The sequence below is a fragment of the Ursus americanus genome, chromosome 19 (assembly GCF_024610735.1).
Source record: "Ursus americanus isolate L20-20 chromosome 19, mUrsAme1.1.p, whole genome shotgun sequence".
Taxonomy (NCBI): domain Eukaryota; kingdom Metazoa; phylum Chordata; class Mammalia; order Carnivora; family Ursidae; genus Ursus; species Ursus americanus.
This window is the reverse complement of record NC_142145.1, coordinates 41,355,382-41,366,981: the sequence shown is the minus strand read 5'-3', so window position 1 is coordinate 41,366,981 and position 11,600 is coordinate 41,355,382. Positions and strand designations below refer to the sequence as shown.

Genomic DNA, 11,600 nt, shown 5'->3' with positions numbered 1-11,600 from the left:
TTTTTATTAATAATTCAAATCTGAGAGACATTATGCATACTGTTGCTGGGTTCTTACAAAGTATGTTTACAGCACTATGTCATATTAGTGCTAAAATGTTATGCATAATTCACATGAAGATAGACATATACGGTCACTTTAAAGGTGTTTGAAACAATAATGGACAAGATTCTTTAGATGGGATATGTTCTAAAGAGTCAGGACTATTGTATTCAGTCTGACTCTTGAAAAATTTATTCAGTGGACATGATTGCACAACGTCTACATGCCAGGCTCTGTGACAGATGAAGAAGACATAATCTCTGGCCTTGATGAACCCATAATCTACTGGAATAGCTATGTACAGGAGCAATTGAAAAAAAAAATAATGCTCTAAGAGCTATTGTAGAGGTTTTCACAGGGTCTTAAAAGATGAGCATTAGAGAGAATGGCCTGAGGATGGTGATAAAAAGATGAGAGACAAAAAACAATACTGAAAGAAATTAAAGATTTCAAAGAGGGTGTAATTCGTCAAATGAATGCCATTGGTATTGGAAGAGCAGTTGAACAAAACAACAAAAAAGTAGCTGAGGCTGCATCTCTCACTTCATAGAAGTGATCTTGGAAATAGCAGGCAACACTTTGAGACTTCTTATTTGTAAATTGAGGTTAATACTGGTCATATCAATCATTCATTATAAAGATCAAACAAGACCATTAATACAAGTTGCCTAGCAGTAATCCTAACACATAGTAACCAACCACTAAATAAGTTTTTTTTTCTTTCCTCTGCCACTGAACATATGAGTGAATGAGCTTTCAGATGATTATAGCCACCAACCATGGAATCTTCCAGATGAGACAGATGAAGCCCCAGACCCTCTGCAGAAGAGAGACACATCATCTGTTATGCCCTGTCCAGTTTTTGACACTCAGAATCCATGGACATGGTAAATGATTGTTCTGTACCATACATTTTAGGTAACTTGTTATCCAGCATTAGATAACTATAACACTTCCCAACCACAAACCTTAACTCTAACCCTGGATTTATTAATAGAGACTGGAGATGAATAGGATCATTCAACATGAGTATAGTTTTGTAAGTACAATGTTCAAACAAGACTGGAAAGGTTGAGGTGCCTAATAGCAAATGGCTTAAATATGCACTTAGAGTCTCAGATCAATACAAAGAGTATAAAGTCAGGACTTGGAGAAAAGGCATGAGCCAGGAATGGAAGGTCTCCGTGTCAGTGCAGTAAGATTTAGGATTCTGTGGTCAGAGAATAGGATATTGAAGATTAAGACTTAGTGATGAACTAATTTTACCTAATCAAAAGTTTTCTTATCTTTATAAGATGCTGTGAAGTTAACTCAATTAGAGTTTATAAGGAGTTTTGAATACATTAGAAAAAAGTTATTGAAGAAAAGGGTATTATTAGCAATGTAGATTTTGTAATGGCATTTATTATTGCTCAGAGTAACAAATAATGATAATATATCTCTCTTAACTCTTTGCCATAGTCAAAGCTGTTCAGCAGAATATTTTTCCTTCTTTATTGTTCAAAAATAATTGAGATGAAAACACAGGAACAACGCCACCAGCATCAGTCTCCTGTCATGATAATCAACTACAACACATCAGGGAGTAGCCGAAAGCATGTTCTTAAAATAATGATTCTTGTTGTCTGTCTTTAGTGTGGGGAAAACAATGCCAAAAATAGCTGATATTTACAAAAGTGACCTGAGTGAGATATTTAACAACCTGCAATGAGTGCCAACTAATTTTCAGACTATGCATTATGAAAAAAAAAAAAAAAGAAATTACCATACAATATACCACCTAGTGACTAAAGTTCTTTTTCACAACATCCATTATTGTACAATGCTAGGAAAAAAAATCTATCAAAAATAGGAAAACATGAAGTGCAGAGGCCAGTTGAATCCAGTTGAGCATGTATGGTAGTAGATAAGAACAACTGATGAATTAAAACAAAAAGGAAAATTCTGGAGAAAAGGACCGATGTTAACTGTGGGTGTAAGAGTCGGTCAGGAAAGAGGAATGGATGATGGAGGATAAACGTTCAGGGTGAAAGCTTCACACTGGACAAGAAACTATTATTCTTTTATGTCAGTGAACAAAGAAGAGCTGTAAATGAATTTAATACACTGAGTGAAGAAGTTGATGGGAGTGAATCACAAATGCTGTCCTCTGTCATCTCAAAAAGAATGTTAACAAACATGATTGAGCAAAAACTACATGCCAGGCTCCGTGATTCAATCGCAAAGGTTAAGCATTCTGCAAAAGCTCTTATGTGTCAAGAAGACCATCAAGAATAATCTCAAAACAGGATTGTGTAAGAAATTCTATGTGATCAATAATATATAATCCTCCAATATCCAAAAATATATTGTCAAACTGAAGTAAATGCTTAAGACACGTTTCTAAGGGAAAAGGAAAAATAAAAAGAGATAGTATGTAGTGAGAGGTAATACACTAGCACATTTCAGAAGATAACACATGGGAATGTTGTGCATTCTAGAAAAGCTTGTGCAACTCTAAGTGTTGACCATGCCTACCGCTGAAAGAAGGTCCTTCTAGTCAGTTTGAAATTCTGTGATTTTGAGACACTTGTGTATCCTAAAGAGGGTCAGAGCCCTAGCCAAAAGCATTATCTGTCAGCTAAATATGCAGATACCCAATGACCATTGAGATTATCTCAAGACAGCTACCCGATAGAAGCCCACCATACAGAATGATCCAGCCAATTTTCTCTCAAATAATTTGATATCAAGAAATAAAGAGGAATCGTGGAATAGATATAGTAGTAGAAACAAAATGTTTAGCCACAGAGAAACAGAAGAAAAAGAAATAGAAACTGATCCAGAGATAGGCTGAATCATAAAAAAGCAGAGTCACTTGAAGAAGAGGCCACCCCCTTTCAAGCTGAAGACCTGATGGCAAGTCACCTGCCAGGCCATGGGTGTATTTAGGTGTCACTATTTCCAAAATGACAATCTGTGCCATGCACAGACTATGGAGGTGTGTGGGTGGGTGTAAACAGGCACATAATGAGGTTATCAATACAAAACTCCATAACCTGGGATAATCTGCAGTACCTTCAGTGTACGTCAAATAGTAGGGTTTGTGTCGAATCAAGTTCTTGATTGAATAACTGAATTACAAAGTGCAAGATGCCCAAGAATCATGAGGTTTGGATCCTATGCATATTCTGGCTGCACAACTATTTCCTGCTACATGAAATTAACTAATGAGTTGCTTATACCTTTCAATCCAGTCCTTCCACATTCTTTTATAAGGACATGAGCTGGCCTTTGAAAAACTATAGTCATTTAAAGTATATTTATATTAATAAAAATGATAAGGTGATTTTCAGCAACTATGGGATGGTTAAATAAATAACAACGTACCCAAATGATAAATTTTATGCATATGTTAAATCAGGTTTGGGAAGTATACCCATTGAAAATGGTATCATGTTCACAATATAATAGTACATGAAAATAATGAATATAATTTTGTTACAAGTTTGTAAATATATAGAGATAATAATAGAAAAACACTGATGCTAATTAATGGTGGCAAATCCTGGACAGGATAATAGGCAATTTCCTTTCTTTATTTCTTATGTGTTTCCTTAACATTCTGTTAGGTACAGAACATATTTGATAATTATGAAGTACTACATAAAGTCACTTGACGCTAAAACTTGAAGTGCGAAAGAGAATGTCTTGCTTAAAGTACATGTTTCTAGCACAGTGGAAATTACCTGCTCAAATCCAACACGAATATTAGTTTCAATCTTTCTTCATCTCAGGATGACGTATCTCAAACTAATGTATGGTTTTAGGAGCTCCACTCCAGTTCTGCTAGATGGCCAGCAGTCCATTACAGTTTTCAGAGTAATCTTGGTTCTTTCTTATGCAAATCTTTAATTGGTGGACAGAGATTTAACATATAGGGTATCAAAATATTCCCAATGCATTAAAACCCATTAAAGGTCAAAATGATGGTAGACAAAGCACATTTCAACCACTGTTGTCATCAGCATGAAGGGAGTAACACTGTCTTCCAAGTCAGCGTCATCTCTTGTCTGGTTAGCACAATAACCTCTTATTTGACCTCCCTGCTTTGACGTTTGGCACCCTATGATCTGTCTCGACATGACAACCAGTGATTCTTTTCAATTATAAGGATTATTTCACTTCTCTACTCCAAACTCTGCCAAGGTCTCCCATTTCACTAAGAATAAAAACATGAATGCTACCAAAAGGTTTTACATGATCTGGCCCCTGTTTCTTCTCTGAACCATCACCTGCTCTGCTTTTTTTTTTCCTCACAGCTTTCTAGACACTCTGTGTTCCTCACTATTCCTTGAACACACTACGTGAACTCCTACACGAAGACGGCTGCCCTGACTGTTCTCTCTGCCAGGAATTCTCTTCAGCCAGCTGTCTGCGTGGCTGAAGCCTCATCTACTTCTAATTTTCTTTAAATGCTAGCTTCTCGATAAGGCCTTCAATGATAACCATTTCATAAATTTTAACGAGCCCCCACATTTCCTACAGTCCTGATTCCCATTACCCTGATCCACTTTTCATTTTTCTATAGAATTTAATAATTTTGATATTCAGAATAACTCATTTATTATGTCTACTATTCATTGTTTATCTCTAACTACTAGAATATAAATTCACAAAGGCCGTGATTTTTGTATGTTTTAATCACCAATGTACCCAAGTATGTCAGTGCATATCTGGCATTCACTAGGCACTTAAGAAATGTTTGACGAATAAGAGAGATATATCTTTCCGTGATGCTCCAAATAAAAGGAAAAATATAAATTTATTCAACTAGAAATAAGAAGGCACAGGTTTCCCAATGATATATTTACAGCTTTTGAAAAATATGTTATCACTTCGTATTCAAGATTATCCTAAATAACCTAGAAATTCCATTCCAACTTTTTGGAAGAAATAATTGCTGTGGCAGAATATCTAGATAACTCTAAAGTCTGTGCTCTCTCTGGTTGTGGTTAAGAAGAAACTGTTCAGCCAACAATTACGCTACTTTGCCATGGGAAAAAGTACCGGTGGAATTGGAGTGAAAGTAATGTGTATCATTTCCAAAACAAGATGGCTAAGTGAGTGCCCTTATTTCCAAACCATCTCTTTACTTGTTTGTCAGCTAGGAGTAGAGAACTCTGAGAGACTAAAGGATAGTATGTGACAGGATAAAAGGTCCTGGATCCCTGAATCACTACATAGAGGAAAACCACATGTCAATCATTAATACCTGCATTTCAATATTAGATAAGTGAGGAATATATACCTCTTGTGTTAAGTCATTGAAATTTGTGGATTTATATGGTATACCAGATGGCATGACCTTAAAGGCAAAAAGAGTTTAGTTAGGATATAGAGTTGGGCATTACAAATTTGTATATGATTACAATTACAGAATTCTCCATCTTTTAGAACTATGCAATTCAAGTGCCTAATCAGAAAAAAGAAATTTCCAGGATGACCCACTGTTGTTTAGTGATATTTGTACAATCAAATGGTTATGAAAGTTATTCATAAGAACAGGACACGTAGAAAGTCTGATTTTACAACTAAATTAATATGGAATATAAATATAAGGAAAAATAGATGTAATAGGTGAATTAGATGAGTGTGGTTGTTTGGAGGTCCTGGTAAAGGCTTCAGCCATGTTTAGTACACATTAGTAAAAGATTACATAAAGAAGCTATGTATGAAAGAGGCTCTAGTTTATGACTTTGAAGAGAATAATAGAATACTTCCATGTTACACTATCAGAAGAGAGTGATATATCTTCTCAAAGGCTGGTGACAACAAAGAGAGAAAAAGATTAATTTTAGTAATAAAGTGTATTTTCAATATAAATATTACAATTATTGAAAAGAAACATCTCTTTATGATGAAATAATTTTAAAAGAGTGAAATTGGTGTGGAATGGCAGAATTCTGTCATAGCGATTGCTAGGAAAAGAAATGTAGAGTGACTTATTTGAGTGGAAAGAAGCAAAAAGAAGAAAACTAAATGAATGGAAATTTGCCTGTAGAACCAGAAGCAATTAAGGTCTTGATTTCTTCAACTGAAGGGAGTCAAAGTTAGTTTTCATGAGGTAAAATATCTTCCACGGTAACCTCAAATTTTACTTTCTTTAAGATTTTATTTATTTGAGAGAGAGAGAGAGCAAACACTAGTGGGGGCAGGGGGAGGGGCAGAGGGAGAGGGAAAAGCAGACTCCCTACTAAGCAGGGAGCCAGACATAGAGCTTGATCCCAGGACCCCTTGATCATGACCTGAGCCAAAGACAGGTGCTTAACCAACTGAGCCACCCAGGTGCCCCTCAAATTTTAATAAATGTAATAAAATGAGTGTAGCCTCACAATAGGATTTTGCTTTAATTATTTGATCATGTCCCCAATGCACTTTTATTTCCTTAACAAATGGAACCTATTATGTATTATTGTAATTATATGTTTACTTATGTCTCCAATTCTGGACTATGACATCCCTTTGTGAACATAATAGATGCTTAGGATGTATTTTAAAAATAAATTAATAAATGACTAGAAGGACATATGAATGGATGAGTGTCTCCCAGAACATGTGCAAAATGAACTGATACAGATATTATTCTCAGACATATACAAAGAGAACTCATAAACTCATCTTTCAGATTCTAACCTGGGTCCCTTCACTCTCTGAGTTTTAAAGTTTCAAAAAGAAAAAGAAAAAAAAACAACAACAACAACAACAACAACAACAAGAGCTCCCCCCGCCTCAACCTAGCAAAAGTATGAACACTTTTTCTCAATATGATCTTCTGCTTAAGAGATGAAACTCTTGACCTTTTGTAGAGGAATGTACTATAAACAGAGGAATTAATTTGAATAAAGACTTGGGGATGCCACAACTATTTATAATTTAAGAAGACAGAAAATATAAAATTATATGGTAACTAGTTACTGTTTTAGAAACATCTGTAGATCAAAAGTTAGAAGATGTGAATTCTAGATATTGCACCAGGTAATTATAATGACATTTCACCACTTAGAGCTTATATGTTTTTAAAAAAATGAAGAGAAACAACACGGCAAATATTCTGCCCTAGTAATTTTCAGGTAATTAACCTACTAACAATAATTAAGTTTGTTTTATGATCTGAGTGCCATGAAAAACTCTTCAATCCAGTATTTAATCTAGTTTTGAATAGTAACCAAGTTTTATCATGCCCGCTGTTCTATAGCTATAGAAACTGGAGCTTACCAAGTTAAATAACTAGGCCAAGGCAATGCAACTAGTGATGCGGGATGAAGATTTGAAGTCAGTCTCTGGCATGAGACCCTGAGACTTTAACCGCTTTACAGCACTGCTTCTCTAATGCTAAAAAATATATGTGAAGATGTTCCTTCTCAATCTATGTACTCATGGTAGCCACATTTAAATCACCATAGAGAGTTACCTGCAATTTAGGTACTCATTTTTCTACTTAAACTGTTTCCAAAACCAAAACCAAACCAAACCAAACCAAAACAACTGTTTCCATTGCCTCCATCTCTAATGTCTACCTATATAGACATTAAATAACGATAAATATTTATGTTTCATATAAATATAAATTTTTTATAAAATTTTATTTAAAATTTATATAAAATTTTATATAAATATAAATAGTTTATATAAACTTTTGTATTTATTTATAAATAAATATAAAATATAAAAATAAATAACGATAAATAAAATGATAAATGCTATTTATCGTTCAAGACTTATGGCAAATACAATCTCCTTTATGAAGAAACCCCAGTTCACAAATCCTTAAAAAAAATTATCTCCTTAAATAATCACTACTAGCACTTTAAAAAATAACTTCTATAAAAGTAGTTCCTCCTTTGGCTAAGAGATTTTAGCCAAATAGATGTCTATCCAATAGGACTGTGATTGCCTAGAGGTCAGGAAAGGTGTCATGGGCAACCTTTTCCTTTTTTCCAGGTTTATTGAGATATAATTGACAAATAAAAATTGTATATATTTAGGCATACAACATGATGTTTCGATATACGTATACACTGTGAAATGATTGCCTCAATCAAGCTACTTAACGTATCTGTTACCTTAGTTACCTTGTGCGTGTGTGTGTGTGTGTATGTGTGTGCATGGTGAGAACACTTAAGATCTACTCATAGCAAACTTCAAGTATACAACACAGCATTATTAACTATAGTCACCAAGCTGTACGTTAGACCACCAGAACTTATTCATCCTACATAACTGAAACTTTGTATGCTTTGACCATCATCTCCCCATTTCCCACTACTCCAGGCCCCTGGCAAGCACCATTCTACTCTCTGCTTTTATGGATTTGACTTTTTTAGACTAGACATAATAGGAAATCATGTAGTATTTGTCTTTCTATGTCTGGCTTATTTCACTTAGCATAATATTCTTCATGTTCATCCATATTGTCACAAATAGCAGGATTTTCTTCTTTTTAAAGGCTGAATAATGTTCCATTGTGTATATACACACACATTCAATGGAACATACATTATGTATGTAATTATGCATATTATTATATACACAATGGAATATATACATATAATTTTCTTTATCCATTCTTCTGTCCACAGCACCGAGGTTGTTTCCATATCTTGCCTATTGTGAATAATGCTTCAATGAACACAGCAGTGCAGATATATCTTCAAGGTACTGGTTTCACTTCATTTAGATATATACCCAGAAGTGGGATCGCTGGATCATATAGTATTTCTAGTTGTAATTTTTGAGGAAACTGCATACTATTTCCATAACGGCTGTACCAGTTTTCATCCCCGCCAATACTATACAAAGGCTCTTAGTCATCTTTTTCATTATGTGGGGCTTTGCTCACAGTAGATAGGTGCCCAATGAATAAGTATTGAATAATTTTGAAAAAGTGTAAGTCCTAAGTAAACAGTAGATATTGTCAAGTCATATGTTTATTAATGGTTTAAACTATTCCTAGAATTCAGAATTTTAAAAATATATATTATGCATATTCCATAAAATGAAGTATATGCTATTTCCATTCTGCCATAGAGAAAAAGAAAGTCTGATGAAAACTCCCTCTATAAGACTATCGATTTACAATCTAAATATTAAGACAAAAAAAAAATCATTGCTCCACATCCTAGTTTACAGTCAATTAAAAAAAAAGTCTTCAGTTATTGAATAAAAAAAAATAAGATGCTCTGTCTGCTAATGCTAGGAAAATTGGCTTCACAGCTGGCTGACTGGTTCATTCAGCAAGAAATCGGTCAACTTTCAAAGACCTGAAAAATACATTTATACAGTGCCAGGAATAATAAAGTTGCCTCGCCAACTGGGAGTAAAGAACTCAGGCAATTAGAGTAACTTGGAAAAATAAGAACAAATCATATCCTCACTGACTCTCTCAAGCTCAACTAATACTACATCTAACACTTGGACCCATTTTGCTGAATTGTCTATTGTAAACTTTCACATTGTCATAAACATTTTGTCTTAAAACTCTTCACAGTCTATTAGCCTTCTCTTCAGTCATCTGTTCTTGATGTCCCTCCCAGGTTCTGCCAAGCTAATTCACCCTTGCAGCATACATGTTTCTTTCTTTTTTTCTTTTTTTTTTTTTTTTTGCCTTCAGGGGAAGGGAGTGCTTGGTGTTTGTCTAGGATATTATGACTACGATGTAGGATGTGCCTCCTACCAGGTGGGTGCAACATAAAATGTATCCTACTCTGTCCTGCTGGGACGTTGAGAGGAAGTTTGCCATTTATAGTGTTTTATATATTTCCTGTAAATGTGTAGGAAATGCTTGTTTGAAGTTCTGAAGCAAACTACCTTGATGTTCACACGGATGAGATAAACTATTTGATGAAAGAAATCATATTTGAGAAAGAATCCTATGAGAGGAAGGCAGACTCTTTATTTACATGAAGATCAAAGAAGCTTCACATGAATTGAGACTTCATATTTTTTTTTCACCTGGGTGATGTGGAAAGAATAATCTACACGGATGAAAGAGAAAAGTGCTAAGTCTTTAATGACTGTATTTTGGTTTTATGGATTAAAAAAAATTACTAAGCAAACTAAAGTAGTATACTTGTAAAATTTGGGGGGCTTTCTTCAGGAAATACTCTATATTTTCCATAATGATCAATATTAAATCGTAAGTGAATATATTAAGGTAAAATATGTTAGATATATTAAAATTGTAATTAAATATATTAAAATCATTGATATTATGTCTTTTAGTTTTTACAGAATAACCAACAATTGGGCTTATATGGAAAAAAAAAGAAAGCCACACTTAATAAATAAATGCTATCAATGATTAAAGACCTTTATAATCAAAGCCAGTAGAGTATTGTGCAGATGCCAGGATAATTTAATATAACAAACAGAATTCCTCTAAATGCCCAACACCATAATGATTTGCTGCCTAATATAATATTCTTTACTTTATAAAAGAATTAATGTTGCCCCCAAATGAGAAACTTAAGAGTGATCATTCATGTGAAGGGAAACCACACATTCTTAAATCATTAGCTTTTTTCTTCTGTTATGTAACTTACCTTCTTTTTCTCCCTTTTAAGGTTGACTGAGCTTTAAAGAATAGGAAGGAAGGCAAAAATGCAATCAACTTCAAAAATCGCCTTGGCACAGCAGAGCAAAATGCATCCAATTAAAACATTAAACAGTATGCTAATAATTATATTTCCTTTAGTGCCTTTTCATCAAGGATTGCAAAGTCAAATTTATAATTCCTCAATTATGCTTTGGACATCTCTAATTCTGATTGCTGGCAAGTCTTCGGCCCTTCCCCCTTCCTCATCTGCCCTGGAAATTCTAACTGAATTTATGGATAATCATTCTGCTTCCAAATCTGCAAGACTTGGGTTCTCCTTCATCTTCTTTGCCTTAGCCCAGCTAGCTGAGTGACTAATTCCTGGTAATTTGTAAGCAGAAGTTGGCCAATTTGAAAATGTTAAAAATTTGAATTATGGGCTTTTAAAAATGAATGAACTTTTATGATTTTCAGGCATAAGTGCTTAACTTGAAGTGCACTACCAAAATTCTGCCTTCACAAGCGAAAGGTGATTAGCAGGGAGCATTAGCAGTTAAGCATGCAAATTAGTGCTTTTAGGGCTCTTATAAACAATGGTATCTCTAATAGATTATCTGTAAATACGTGCCACTTCTTTCATAAATGTTCTTTAAAAAAAAACCCACAGATTTGTGAAGTTGTATTTGGCTTAAGCACTGTACACATTATCAAATTCCAAATTAGTTGAATCTAAGAAAATTTCACTGAATAATGTAGCCTTCTATATTGTACAATATATGATCTTTAATTTCTCAACAGGCCTTTCGTGGACCTCTATGACTAAATTTATTGTTCCTGCTTTAAAGAGCAATAATTATCCACATATATATTTTCTTCCTTCAGAACAAGAATTTTGTCTGCTCGTTTTGTTATGGCATTTTATTCATGAGGCTGGTTTTCAAGTATCAGAACTGATACTTCTTTTTTTCCTTGAAATTCCTTT

At 34.2% G+C, this 11,600-nt stretch overlaps 1 long non-coding RNA gene across 1 annotated transcript; it reads left to right on the top strand.

Moving 5' to 3' along the window:
* Window positions 1-222: 222 nt before the first annotated feature.
* Window positions 223-10,231, top strand: LOC123782087 (uncharacterized). The gene is made up of 4 exons (XR_006776907.2): window positions 223-929; window positions 8,664-8,739; window positions 9,695-9,760; window positions 9,859-10,231. It is a non-coding gene; the product is annotated as an uncharacterized LOC123782087 (long non-coding RNA).
* The last annotated feature ends 1,369 nt before the right edge of the window (window positions 10,232-11,600 follow it).